Source organism: Biomphalaria glabrata, chromosome 11, assembly GCF_947242115.1.
Source record: "Biomphalaria glabrata chromosome 11, xgBioGlab47.1, whole genome shotgun sequence".
NCBI classification, from domain to species: Eukaryota; Metazoa; Mollusca; class Gastropoda; family Planorbidae; genus Biomphalaria; species Biomphalaria glabrata.
Window position 1 is genome coordinate 17,843,350 of NC_074721.1, and position 15,897 is coordinate 17,859,246.

Here is a 15,897-nt window from a genome sequence, read left to right on the forward strand (position 1 = left end):
ACCAGAGAATGCTGACCATGTCCTTCAATGGTGCATGCTAAGTCAGAGACCCGAATAGGACTCTGGCCAAGGGCCCTCCTATAGAACCAAAGCTATTTGGAGAACTGCCTGATCTAGAAAACATTGCGCGGTTCATCTTAGATATAGGATTACTGATCTGAATCCTCCAACATGTAAAATGAGAATGAAGAAGAAGAAGAACAGATGTATGTGTACACAAATAGTGTTGACATACAGATTCTGGCACCCATAAGGCTCCTCTTGAAGTACTGACTGGAACTTCTCTTTGCTCGAGTCAAGTCCTCTGAAGCTAAATCAGCTTCTGCGCTAAATGGTGAGCTAATTGTATTGAAAACTGGTTCTTGACGTCTTAAAATTTGCTTTTATAAATTGCAAAATTAGAGAATCTTAATAAGTGTTGTACTTTTAATCATTTCACTAGAAATAATTTCACCTTTCAGCAAAGGAAAATGACAAAACCTGTTTTCTTTTGCTTGCTTGTAGAAATGGGAAGGTCTTGTTTGATTTAGCATCCATTTACATTTCATATGCAAGAGACTCATTGCGGTGGATATTATGAAACCTGAAATCTGTCTTCTACTCTTCATTAGAAATATTGGTAACAAATTCACAGTCCTTCAAGTAACAGAACAATTTCTTCCTTGAGATTTTATATTTTTCACGTTTACTATTATCGTTAGACTTCTGTAAAATTGTTATTTTATGCAGCTTTGTGCAATTTTTCCAGTTTAAAGTTTATAGTTGGGGTATTTAAAAAGAACCACCATTTTACTCCGTCAAAGATCGAGCTCCACCAGTTGTCACACTTGCCATCTTGTTCCAAGCATACCTAACATTCAACACAATTCTTCATAGCATTGAATAAATACTGATCGGAGATTCTGTTTTGAATTGAGTGTATTGATGTATAGCCAATAAGCATAGTCTTCGTTTGCTTGAAACTTTTTATAATGACAGTTTCAATAATTTATATTTATATTATTTTTAATATATTTGCATTTTTATAAGTATATACTGTGGGCACACATGACTTCTGTAGGTGTCGGCGGGCCGCATAAAACACTTCGGCGGGCCGCATGTGGCCCGCGGGCCGTAATTTGCCCACCCCTGCTATATAATATTCAACCACAGACCTATATATACTACAAATAATATAGTTTTTTTTTTTCTTGTTACGATTTATTTATGTAGGTGCTGTTTTACTAGTACACACCAAGTATCATAGTTTAGAAAAACCCAGGTTCGTTTCTTGTGCAACGCTATTAGCTAACACCACTTGAATCTATTGATCTAATTCTAGTCTAGATAATATATCTAGTGGCTATAGCCAGTATAATGACAAAAGTCAGTTTATAGTAGAATAAAGTAGGCTTATACATTTACTTATTTACTATGAAGTTGTATTACAGTTACACTTATTATTACTAGAATACTCGATCATGATACTTTTAATGATAGATCTATCTAGATATCTTCCTAATTCCTATTATATTATAATAGTTTACTTATTTCGGACATTACATGAATTCGGACATTCGCTGTTTTTGTGGTCATTAAATAATTATTTTAATATTTATTATAAAACTAGCGCGCTGTATAATGTGCTTGTCCATTTTCCAATGATTCTGACCCAATTCCCTTCCATTTAGCTATCTTTTTATGTAAGAAAAACGAATTTCAAATTTGTTAGTCAGGTTGTTGTTTTTTCCTATGTTACCCGGATGACTATTTACCTCTTCCTAGGGTTAAGACTATATTTTTTGAATCATTCAAATTGAATGGCTAAGAATATGGGCCTACAAATGGGCCCGGCAATATTTATTCTGTTTTTGAAGCTGGTTTATTTGATTTATAAGCCAAGATGTCTAATTCCATACAAAAAAAAATTAATAGGGTGTCCGAATTAAACTACGATTTTCTTACCAAAATTTATTTCGGACAGCCAGTTTTGGAAATCAATAAAAATGATCTTATATTATATTTGTTCGTTTGTTGTTGTTTTTTTAATAGAGAATAAATGGGCAAATGTTTGGAGTGAGCTTGGTACATTGAATGAAGTTAAATGCTTAGATCTAGACCTACTAGATAGATCTAGATTTATATAGAGAGAATATAGAGGATTCAGTTAGGCAAGAATGGCTATCCTAACCTGTACTATACTACAAAAGATAATCTGTATTAGAAATTTATTTAATTAATAAACAAAAAAAAACACAAGCAGTCAACACACATCTTAATATACAAACCCCAAACATTCAACACACATCTAATCATGCAAACATATAATAAGTCTAAAAGTCTGTGTAGAAGTCACTATCCCATTGACCTAATTTTGGTAGAATAAGTGTGTTCATATTTTTATTTTTTGTGTTCGTATTTATGCATAATTAGATAACATCTTAATGATTTCATGTGAGGGGCTATGCCTGGGGATCTTAAAATTTAGTTAATGTTAATATAGAATTAAAATCTGAGTTTATTAATGCCTAAATATAGAGACTGTCCGAAATAAATTATGGTGTCCGGAATAAAAAAATGTGGGTCAAATTTGTCCGAATTAAATGAAATCACACCGCCTCTTTGACCTTAAATATAATAACAAATATAGGTTAGGGGTACAAATACAAGTAGTCATCCTTATTCTCCTTTAACTGAAGAAGATTTTGATACGTCATTTTCTTTTCTATGTTGAACCATTGGTCCATTGTAAAATAATGCGCTGTCAAAGTCAAACTTTCAAATTTGGGCCTATACAGTACTATACTTATACACTGACTACTGACTTATAAGCGTTGTCCGAATAGCATAAACTACTCTAGATCTCTTGTATAATATCTAGAATAATCTAGATCTACAACACCTAAACTAAGGTCTAGATTTATTTAACGATTTAAAAAAAATAATAGATCTAATATAGTCATGAGATCCACTCTATTTTCTCTAGATATAGATATAGATCTAGACCATACATGAGATCAATTTATAGATCTAGATCTATCGATCATCTGATCTAGTCTATATATAGCTATACTCAGGAATGTTCTATACAGTATACTGGCTATACTATAGTTAGTAGGCCTATAGTTAATACTTATTAAAGGGAAACTCCGATAGTTTTTCAAATTTTAGTTATTGACATATTTAAATTCTGCGTAAAATGTTGTAATAGTAAACATTATATCATTTTTTATTTAAATGCTCGGAAAATTTTATATTTAATAAATAAGTTAGACAGAAAATTCTCCACGCCCCCCAAAAAACGGGGTTCTGTGAGATGTTTTTAGTTTTTAAAAGCGTGACGTCACAAGGGTGCTGGCTAAATTTAGATCTAGACCTATATCTTATCTTATCTTATATAATACAGACGTTACTTCAAAAAAGAAGATGATTACGTCCCACGCGTCATGCATTTAGTCATGCATTTAGTCATGCATATTAACCAATGACTTAAATTAAAAATTCAGCCAAGTCACTGGTTTTCCTGGCTAGCTCAGGCAACCCATTCCATGCTCTAATAGCACTAGGGAAGAAGGATTGTTTGTACAAATTTGTCCTAGCATATGGGACGAGGAATGTGCCTTTATCTTTGTGTCTTTCAGAGTATTTTATTAAATTTTGTTTTTGTATTTGAAGATTATGGTTCAGTGTTTTATGTATGATTGCTACTTTACTTTTGAGCCTTCTGTCCTGAAGGCTTTCTAAATTTAGTGATTTTACTAAAGGTGTTACTCTAGTCAAATGTGAATATTCGTTTGTTATGAATCTCACTGCTCTATTTTGTGTCTGTTCCAGTTTTTTAACGTTTTCTTGAGTTGAGGGGTCCCAAACGGAGGATGCATATTCTATTATTGGCCTAACCAAGGTTAAATAACATTTTAGTTTTATGTTCTTATTTGATTTATAGAAATTTCTTTTAATAAATCCTAATGCTTTGTTTGATTTTTTTGTAGTTTCATCAATATGTGGATTCCATGACAGTTCTTCATTTATTATAACACCTAGGTATTTTGCGTTTTTAGTCTGTGTTACTGGTTTGCCATGAACAAGATAAGTGGAATTAATTTGTTTTAGTTTTTTTGTTACTCTTAACAACTGACATTTTTCTGGGTAGAAAGACATGCTCCAATTTCATTCCCATTTCTGTAATTCATCTAATTCTCTTTGTAAAATATCTGTGTCCTGTGTTGTTTTTATTGTTCTATATATTATGCAATCGTCTGCAAATAATCTGACTTTTGTTCCTGAAGTAATGCATATTTGGTAAATCATTTTTCATTAATTTTTTAAGCAAACTATGGTGGTGTACTTTGTCAAAAGCCTTAGAAAAATCTAGTAAGATAGCATCTATTTGTTCACTATTATCTAAACCTTTTGAAAAATCATCAATTAGTCCTATTAGTTGTGTTTCACATGATCTATATTTCCTAAAGCCATGTTGGTATGGTGTGAGGACATTATGTTTGTCTAAGTGGTTTATGATGTTGCTACATATTATGTGTTCTAGGATTTTACATGTGATGCTGGTAAGTGATACTGGTCTGTAGTTTCCTGGGTCAGATTTTTCTCCTTTTTTAAATAGGGGGGTGACATTAGCTTCTTTCCAGTCCTTTGGTACTCTGCCCTGGTTAAGTGAAGCCTGAAAGAGTATTTTGAACACTGGGGCTAGCTCATGGCTTAGTTCTTTGAGTAATCTAGCTGGAATACCATCAGGTCCAGAAGCTTTATTTGGTTTGGTGTTGGCTAATAGTTTTTGAATTCCATTTTCTTGTACTACTATATCTATGTTGTTTACTTGGTTCAAATTCAGTAATATGTCTTTGTCTCCTGGGGCTGAGAATGCTGATGCAAAGTATTTGTTTAGGATGTTTTCTTTAGTTTCATTATCATTATGTATTATGTTATGTTCATCTTTTAATGGCGCTATGCCTGTTGTTTCCATTTTCTTAGACTTAATGTATGACCATAGGTTTTTGTTGTTATCTTTAGATATTACATTGTTTATGTATTCACTCTGCAGCTGTCTGCTTACTTTTTGGGTTAAGTGTTTAATTTTTATATACTTTTTGTAAACTCTTTCTGCATTAGTTTCTTTAAATTTTTTTATATAGGTTTACCTTCTGTTTACAAAGCTTCTTTAGTCTATTATTAAACCAGCATTTATTTATTTTGTTTGATGTGTATTTAGTTGGTATATGATTTTCTATAATGCTTTTAAGATGGTTTTTAATGAAATTCCAGACGTCATCGAATGGTTGGTTAATGTCTTTTTCTAATAAGAATGTTTGTTGAAAGTTTAGTGCAGCTTGGTGTAGTTGTGTCAGGTTACATTTATTCCAGAGTAAGATTTTTCTTTTGGGTTTTGTATTGGCTACTGCTTTTATCTGACTGTGTATTTTTATGATCTCATGGTCTGATAGACCAGGGATAATTTCATAATCAACTACTAATCCAGGTCTGTTGGTTAAGAAGAGATCTAATGTGCTGTTTAATCTAGTTGGCTTTTTAATGATTTGATCTAAACTTAGGTTGTGTAAAGTTTCTATGAAAAGCTCATTTATGTCCTTAAGGTTTTGGTGTTTATCTATGGTTAGTGTTTTCTAATTTATATCAGGTAGGTTGAAATCACCCATAATCCAAAAAACTGCATTTTTATTTGTCTCTTTAAGTGTAGTAATCTGATTACATAGTTCCTGCATGTATTCTAAACTAGAATTTGGTGGTCTGTAAATGCTGCCTATTATTAGGGATGTTGAGGTGGTATTAATTTTACAAAATGTTGATTCTACATTTTTTGAGTTAGGTAAGGTAATTTCTTCTGGTATAAGAGTGTTTTTTATTGCTAAAAGAACTCCTCTATGATTATCAGCCCTATCTTTTCTTAAAATTTTATAATTACTTTTGAAAATTTCTGCATTATAAATTTCAGGATGTAGCCAAGTTTCTGTTCCTGCAATTATGTCTGGTTTCTCACATTCTAATAAAATTTCTAAGTCTGCTGTTTTGTTCCTAATGTATTTTGGTATTACTTCTTTAGTAGGTTTGTTTAGTGAGGCTGTTGTATTAATTTTAGTAGATTTAGGTTTAACAGGAGTGGATCTGGCTAGTGGTTGGTGAGTTTGGTTTGGGATGGTGTTTAGGATGTTGTATGGGTTAGAAGTGTCCGCATCAAAGGAATCAAACAGTCCAGATGTAAACTGAGGTAACCCACACGGTACACAGTGCCATGATGCGTCTTTGTTGCCTAAGGCATAATACACAGGTGTATTCATATGGAGACATGATGCATGGTACCATTCATCGCAGGTGTCACATTGAATGGCTTTCTGTTTCAGGGTGCATATTTTTTTGCAGATGCTGCATCTATCTTTAGATCTAGGCCCTGGATTTGACTCTACATCTCCTGCTATTAATATTAACAGTGATAGGTATTTATTTCTGCTGTGTCTGATTGAGAACTTCCATTTGTGATGGGTAATCTTCTTTAATGTTATGGATGTGTATGTTAGGTTATTTTTGAAGTTGCATTGTTCTAAAGTGTGATGATTGATTATGACTGTTGTTTCCTTTTTAAGTTTATTGTTGACAAAGGTAGATCTAGTTCTGTGTTCAGCTAGTGTGTATTTAGTGATTATTAGGATAAATAGCCAGAGCAATTTCATGATGACTGTTCTTGATTTTAGTTTTTAAAGGAGTCTAGTCTAAATCTAGTTTAAGGTTTACAATGCCTAAGTTAAGTCTAAATCTAAAGTGAAAGCTAATTTACAATGACAATTAAATCAAATCAAATGGTTTATTAAAGACCAACTGAAGAGGTTTTGGGGTCAGACGCGGAAACCGCCCTATAAACAAAGCCCCATCGAAACCATTCTGGCGCGGTGTGGGGTAATAAGGTTTCATTGGGTAGATTGACCTACTTACAATCGCCCCTATAAAAACGTTAACGGGTCGGTGTGGGATTTTAGTTATTGGGCCGTTAACGTCTTTCCGCTTTCGTGCCGGTGTGGGATTTCCCCAATCACGCCAGAACCAACATGATGAAATCTTTATTATAACATAAAAAACAATATTATGATGTTTTAAAATGTATTATTAATCGTCTTAAAGCTAAATGTTGCTTTGAATCCTTTTTGTAAGTAATATTAAGATTTAAAAAAAAAATTAATTAGGGTTCTATTGGGGAAATCCCTAACTGGAATAGTGAAGTTTTACCCGTATGGGCCCAATGCAGACTTTTCGTAATCAAATAGTGTGTGTGTGTGTGTGTCTGATTTTTTAATGTGCACACTAAAAAAAATATATCTATATGTAGTAATATTTAATCACACATAGAATCTAAAGTAAAAGGAGAACATATTTGTTTTTTTTTTGTTGTTTTTTTTTTTTTTAGATTTAGACTTTTAAAAAAAGTTTTATACATTTTAACATTTTTTTCGACCAATGAAAAGGAAGCATTTATTTCTTTTAAGCTCGCGATATTCGGCACAAACTGGATTATTCAGTCTTCACTCTAGAGCGTACACACGTGGATCAAATTAGAGCTAGCTAGATCTAGATCTAAATCTTTTAAGTTATTAGTTATACTACAAGTTATAGAGCTATAGTCACTCTAGTCTAGGTCTAGTCAATCTAGACTTTCATTAATATAATAGATCTATTATAAATAATTATATGAGCTGTACTTCTTGATATCAATGCATATGTTCTTCAACTGATGGCAGCAATGCATGATTGGCAATGCCAGCAGCCATGGAAATTCAATTGGAATGGTCGTAACTTATAAGTTAAAGTCTTAAGCCTATCACAAGTACAGATCATCATCAGATGACGAATCTCTAAGTACTCTAACACTACTAACAGATCTAATCTAGATAGTAGATTAGGTCTAGACTTAGAATAGATTTATAGATATAGATCTATCTAGATAATCTAGAATGCTAAGAATAGTAAGAATCTAGATCTAGAGATTCTATAGATATCTCTAGACTAGTTTTTTTATAATTATTATAATATCTAATAGTAGTAATAGGCTACTAGATCTAGTACGATATAATATTATTAATATATATATTATATCTAGACTTAAGACCTATTAAATCTAGATCTAGACGACTTAGACTTAACTTAAGTGATTAACATTCATGCGTTATGACTAGATTTACTGATTTACTATTTAGAATAGATTCTAGATCTAGAATCTACCATGAAATGGCTAATGCATCTGCAGCATAGAATTAGATTTAGTTAAGGACTTACTAGATCTTAAATCTAAATCTACTACCTTTTAACTTTTAGGGCAGAATATTAGATCTAGTCTATATGCCTATCTAGTCACATAACTGTAAACTAATACTTAGACTTTGGACTTTGGACACTTTGGTATATTAATATAATAATTATTATACTCATAGTACTCATACTCATATATAGATTTTAGTTCTATTCTAATTCAAATATTTTGAGGTTAGAAAAAATTGACCTAGACTTATAAGATATACTAAGACTTAGTAAACTTAGATCTAGATCTAATAAAAGATAGTCTAGAATAGTCTAGATTCTAAAATCTAGTTGTTATTAGAAAATTTAGTAGATATAGAGTAATATTTAATTAATATATTGTTAATACAGACTAATCTTTAATTTTTTCATACTATAGGCGATAGGTCATTTAGATTAAATAATTCTAGATCTAGTAACTAGTTATAGTCATAGACCTATAGTATAGCCTTATAATCTTATAATATAGATATTTACTTTGTAGAGACTAATGTACAATATTAGGCCTACACTCCAGATCTTGAAAATCTAGTCTAGAGTTTAGAATGTTTAAATTTATACAAATAAATAAAATCAAACGTTTATATTGGTTTTAAAATCAGATATTGAGATATGTCTAGAAAAATATGTATATATATAGTATATCTATATTAGGGGCCTATATATAATAGACTAACGCCACTAACGGCTAACCCTATAGCTGCTATAGACTATAGCCCTATATTGACATTGTTTTTTTTTTTTTTTTAAATGTTCCTTCAGAGTTGAAGATATCTACTTGGTAGTCTAAACCTCAAAGGAGCTTAGGGAAGTGATGGCAGTTGCAGGGTATGAACCAGACGACCATGCAGAGACCAACGAGGCGACCAAACAGTCCATCGTGCATACCACATAACCAGGTCCAGGTAGCATTACATCTTTATTCACCAATACTCAATATATGTTAGATTTTATTTTTTGTAAATTTTAAAGACTCTAGGCTCTATGTAATAGAATTAAATAGATCTATACAGATCTAGAAATTCTAGATCTATAAACTAGACATAGATCTAGATTATATTTAGATCTAGCTAGAATATCTAGAGGTCTTAATACTAATTATTATATTATACATTTTTCTACAATTTGATCTAGGATTCATTCTATAGGCTTAGCTAAGGCTTAGGCTTTTTAAAATTTCATTGTGTGGATACTGTTAAAGAAAAAATACAGAGTCTCATCATTAGGCTATAGCAACAGATTTTCTTATACACCATACCATAAACATTTCAGGATTTGTCTTTATTGTAATTTTTTTTTTTTTTTTTTTTTTTTTTAGAATGCCAGTTTTCTTTAAGGGCAGCTGACAATAAGAATTGTCTATGTATGCACTACAGATGCTGTTCAATATCTTTTCATGAGGAAGCCTGCTCAAAAAGGTACGAAGAATAAATTTTTCTTTAAGATTACTGATCAGTGACACCCCCCCCCCCCCCCATCCCCCCAAACCAAATGAAAATTTTAATGAGATCAAATCGATTAAATAAAAAAAATGTAAAATAAATGTTAATCTTGTGAAACAATGTTCGAAAGCAATATCTTCAGCTTTTTGTAATTTCACTGAGATTTAAGTTCATTATTAATTTGCATAAAAAATTATAATGAACATTTATACAATGAAAATAGGGCCTACATAGAATTGTTTTTGACCTAATGTCATTATATAGCAACAATCCTTCTTGTATACCTTACCTTAAACATTTTGTGTTTTGGCTCTATTGTAATATTATTTTTTTTTTCATTCTTTAAACATTTTTTATGTTTTTATTTATTTATTTTTTTATTTTTTTTTAACAGATCGCCATATTTTCTTTAGGGGAAGTTGACATTAATCTTTTAGGTTAATAATAACCTATGCATGCAGTACAGATGCTGTTCATCATCTTTTCATAAGCAAGCCTGCTCAAGAAGGTAAGAATTAAATTTTGCTTTTAGATTACTGATCAGCAATCTGAAAGTAAATTGTTAATGGGATGGAATTTATTAAATGTAAATAAAGAAATGCTATCCTAATTTTGAAATATGCTGGTTGTGGTTTTTTTTTTTTAAGTTTCACTGTGATAATTGTTTATTTTAATTCTAGAATAACTTTTCAGCCAACTTATTTTTAAAATTACCATAGAACTCTAATTACAACAGAATATAGTTGTATTAGTAAGAGCCTGTGATGAAGTTAATATAAATAAATTGGACAAAATATAATATTGAATGAATTGAAGCCTAGCTCGATCTAGTCTGCCATTGCACTTTTAGCATAGTCAAATACCAGTGCCACATTTGCTGACACCAATTCATAACATTTAATTTAAGGAGAAGATTGAACTCCAAATTTTGAAATACCATTAATTTTTGTGTTGCTTAATAGGCTTTAGAAGCAACCTAATTTTTGAGCACCGTTTATCATCAAGGGCTGGAAATATAACCGTTAAATAGTATGTCCACATAGATAAATGTAAGGTCTTCTGATGTTTAATTGTTAGATTCTTTTTATTATTAATACAGCTTGAAGGTAGTTTTATTACATGACTATAATATTTATTTGTTTGTTTGTTTGTTCCAGCTGCTGCATGGAAGTCAAAATATGAATTATTGCCACCAGTCTTGAAGTCAGCTTGTAAAGAATGCTAAGAATTGAATGAAAATGCTGTCTTGATATCTTGTTTGTGCTGTTATATTTGTCTTTTGTGTTGGTTAATTATTCCATGAATAAAAAATAAAAAAAAGTTAATTGTGTAAGGTTGATTTAAGAATAAATGATCAGAGCATGCACGTCTTATATAGTACGTTACCAAAAATTGTATTGTTTGATAGTGTTCAAACCCAAAAATGTAATTTAACTTGTCCATTACTTTATAAATATGTTGACATTATAGCTAGATGTATATAGAAATCATGCACTGATTCAATTATTATAATTTCCAAACAATTATGTCAAATAATTCTATTGCTAGATCTAAATCATCAGTGTGAAAGTAGACCTATGTAAAAGGTTAAAAATCTCATACTAAACCATTGAGCTGCATTTGAACAAAAAGGGCATTATAAACAAAAAATCACTAATGAATTTGTTTTAAACTACAGTATTGAAAAACATTAAAGATTATTCCTAATTACTCCATAATAAAATTTGATGACTGAACCATCGGAGACAGTATTTGCATGATAATACCTAATTGAGCCCTAATAAATATTTCAGTTACTAAACCATTAAGGCCAGCATTGGACCGATAATGGCACAATAAGGGTTATCCCTAATTGAACCCTAATAAATATTTCAGTTACTAAACCATTCAGGCCAGCATCGGACCGATATTGGCACAATAAGGGTTATCCCTAATTAAACCCCAATGAAAATCTCAGTTACTAAACCATTGGGGCTAGTATGGGCTTGATTAGGGCGCGATTCTGGAAATCCCCAATGAATCCGGAAGTGGGTTTACCCATTCTGGGCCGATATTGGCACGATTAGGGTAGCCCGTATTGGTCCCTTATGGGAACCTAATGACGCCAATGTGCAAACGGTATGCGCGCCCATTAGGGCGCGATTTGGGCTATTTAGGGCTGCAATTAGGGCAAAGGGGGATAACCCTAATTAAAACTGGTACTGGGCCGTAACGGGCATGTTTATAGGGCGGTGTTATACTTTTTTTTAGATTCATAATGCTTAAAAAAACATACATACGAAATTTTAGACATATATTCTTTGTAATTATTTAGATATAAGCAATTTAATGTGAGTTTTAGGGACTATTAAATTTCGCAATCTCGAAGCCATTCGAGATCAGTATTTCCCAGACAACCAAGGTCGATGACGTAGTTTAAGGGAAATTAGGTCAAATTTTTCAGTTTATGGCTTAGCGTATTTCCCTATTCCTTTTTACAGGAATGCTAGTTTCTAAAAACAAAGGCGACTAAAACACGCCAATTTATAAAAAGTGGATGTTAGAGTTGGGGAAATTAGGTCAAAGCACGCAATTTGATGGCTTTGCATGTTTGTCGGCTTATTCTTGATCTAGTCAAGCGAACAGCGTTTCAGCCCACGCAGTACCGCGAGCCTCAGTTCACATGTTTCTTCGTTTTAGTCAAGTTACGCAATTTATGGCTTATGTTACTGCTTCAGGCTTATTCTAGTTCTAGATCTACTGCTTTTAATCAAGAGCAGAGTTCTTTTCTCAGATCATTAATGATGTACGAAGTAGACCTAAATTTAGATCTAAATCCAATTAGATGAAGTCTAGATCTAGTAATAGTAGTATTGGATATTTAGAGATAAGACCTATCTATTTAGACATCCGATCGAGGTGCTGGGCCTAGACCTAGAAAAACAAAGTTTAAAATTATATACTCTATCTATACACTTAATAGTGATTATTAACCTATAATCGTCCCTAAATAGGCCCAATATGGGAAAAAAAAAAAAATTATTACAATGTGAATGTTGAGCTCATTCAATGTATGTATTGTAGTATACGATTATATTTAGTTTTGAATCTAGAGTCACAACCCCGTACAACACTAGGCAAATAGTATTAACTTAAACCTTAACTTAGACTTAAAAGTAGTCTGATTTAGATCTACTAGTAAAAAAAGTACTAGATCTAAATTTCTAAAAAAGTAATCTATAAGGCAAAAATTAGACCTAGATCTACCAATTCTATAATATTATAATATACGAAATATGGATTTTATTACAATCTTATTTAAATATATTCATACCGTATATTCGGGCCTATATACTTACATAGTTCTATAAATATATATCTAAAAATTAGTTTTCACTTATCTCACGCTTGACTCATTTGTTGATTGGAATAGAATCATTAGATTATTAGATAGTTAAGTTAGCAAGTTAATCTGTAACTGTAGGTAACAAAGTTTTAAATTGTGTTTAGACTATAAATGAAAGAGATTATCCTACTGGAGAAGGAGTTGTCGTTTTTTTCTTTTCTCTGGGAAGTCAGGGAAGTGGAAAATAAATTATAGTATCAATATAATGTTAAGTAATGCATATAGGCTACTATTGATGTAATTATGCAACTCATTTTATTAAATTTTAGTAACTCAATTATTGCCAGTTAATCACTGAATATATATTTTTTTTTTATTGTTATTAAAAAATGCTGAGCTATTCATAATTTAAAGTGTTTAATAAATAAGGCTGGCAGTCGAGTCGAAAGATTAATGAGAAATGCAGTATTTTCCATAGCTACGCAGCCCCAGCTGCAAACTAGATATTTTGCCGCGTCCAGCAAAGACATAACCATATTCAGCTGGTGGTCAATTTAAATGTTCTTTACGACGTCTACGTCTTCCCTCATCAGTGGATTTTCTTTTGGCCTCTAATATGTATTCCACGTTGCAATTTCTAATAAATAGCATCATTCGAAGCATGAGATCCAACTTATTTTTTAAAAATGTAACCCCTTTACAGATCAAGTCATCATTGCAATGGACATTCAGATCTGCATTAACATAAAAATGATCAAAATTTGAATAGGTTTCGAAACGCAGAAAGTTGTGTGGTTTGCATTCCGAACTGTCTTCTCTGTGGTCTCAGGTTCAAACATTGACCACTGCCATTAACTAACATCCTGCTGGAGTTTTGGGCTATGACTTAATAATATTAAATCCTGATTTGAAACTTTGTCTAAACCTAGCAAGTGAATAGGAACATACTAAAATAATGTTTTGTGTATAATGAAGAACTCTATTAAAATGTGATTTTGTATTTACATTTATTGGTATTTATTATATAAAATAAAATTGTATAATGTTTCTGTGATTTGTTTCACAGGGAATATTGTATTTCCAAAATGATGAAAGATCCATCTAGTAAACTTGTCTGTATGCCACATGTCATATATGTTTTCTGTAAAATAGATTTTAAAAAATTTATTTATTAACATTTATACTTAATTATGTATACATATATAGAACTAGTGGTTATATATATATTATATATGTTATACTGATTATCTGATCTAACATCAACATCTAACTCTTATTGTTCTTAATAATAATAAATTACTCTACTCTAGGTCTAGGCAAACTTATATATATATATATAAGACCAGGGCCAGTCTTAAGCCACTGCAACCTATGCGGTCGCAGTGGGCCCTGCACTTTCATAGGCTTCGTGCTAATTCTAGGTGTAATAGTTAAATTGCAATATATATATATATCGGTATATATATAGTTCGTCCATCGTGGTTCGATGATGACCACTTTGTCATCCAGGGGGCTGAGGGCTTTGCACTGGGGTTTTATGCCTCCTCATGTGGCTGGTGAGACCTATGTGAGCCCGGAATGTTCGGCTGCACACTGGGCAGGTTATTCCAGCTGGAGCTAGTGTCGTTTGTCTTGCTTTTCTTTTCTGGCGTTTTTCTTCTGCCTAAGTTGTTGTTTTTTCCTCAGCAACCTGTGCGCCAGTTTTCACAGCGTGACGCCATGATGCTCTGTCGTGTGCCTCTGTCTCCCAGGTGCCAGGGTCTATGCTGAACGCCTTCAGAGAAGCTTTGAGGGTGTCCCTGAAGCGCTTTCTTTGCCCACCTTGCGAGCGCTTTCCTTCGCTTAGTTGGCCATACAAGAGTCGTTTTGGGATGCGGTGGTCTTCCATTCTGTAGACGTGACCTGCCCATCGCAGCTGGGACTGCATCAGGATTGTGTGGATGCTTTGCAGACACGCTCTTCGAAGGACTTCTGTATCTGGTATTATGTCGGTATATATAAAACCTGGAAATCTCATAAAAATCTCCTGAAAAATAGACAAAATTGTGGGTGTCATTCATTCTGGAAAACGCTAATCCTATGCGCGATAAACGAAATAAGACATTGTCAGCTTTCATGTACTAAAATGTAATAATCAGGCAAATTTTCACTTTAATCAGAAGTTTCCATACTTTATTTACTTTAATAGAGTGACTGGCATTTTAATATGCCTGTAATGAAATGATAACGACTAGAATACCAATAATATGGCTTTATTCGACAAAATTAGACTACAGTAAACAGTGAATGAAACCAGCACGTCTAGCATACCACTGATGCAGTCTATACACACATACACACTGGACATGAAACACAACAATGGCCATGACCTTCAGACACGCTGGACGCACGCAGAAAATCAGCTCAGTTACACTACAATCACCCCGCCTAAAAGTTATAGAAACATAAACATGTAAATAATAGTGAAGGACAGCGATATAAGAGGCCTTAGTATCCCTACAGAATACTTACATATTTACTCTATTGAAAAGCATTGTATAACTATAAACAAACACGTTATACACTATAAAATTATCAGTCCCTTATGCATACAAATATTAAGACCAGTTGTCTTGAATAATAATGTAATAAGTAATACAATACAAAAAGTCTAACTAGAAAAGCTATACACTATAAAATTATCAGTTCAAAGAGTGTCATATTAAGCCTACAATTACTGAGTTAGAACTTGTGATATGGAAAAATAATTAAATAAATGTTAGACCTTATAATTAGGTCTGCTTGTTCTTGGTCTTAGGTTATATCTACCAGGACCAATACTGCCGTCGTTTGGAG

The 15,897-nt window shown here is 32.2% G+C and overlaps 1 long non-coding RNA gene across 6 annotated transcripts; it reads left to right on the plus strand.

Moving 5' to 3' along the window:
- The first annotated feature begins 7,525 nt into the window (after positions 1 to 7,525).
- Positions 7,526 to 11,062, plus strand: LOC129921676 (uncharacterized). Of its 6 annotated transcripts, none has more exons than XR_008773637.1 (5): positions 7,526 to 7,543; positions 9,058 to 9,200; positions 9,614 to 9,713; positions 10,151 to 10,245; positions 10,895 to 11,062. It is a non-coding gene; the product is annotated as an uncharacterized LOC129921676 (long non-coding RNA). The 6 variants fall into 6 exon arrangements; XR_008773638.1 differs by lacking the exon at positions 7,526 to 7,543 and adding an exon at positions 7,619 to 7,636; XR_008773634.1 differs by lacking the exon at positions 7,526 to 7,543 and adding an exon at positions 7,760 to 7,857.
- Positions 11,063 to 15,897: the final 4,835 nt, after the last annotated feature.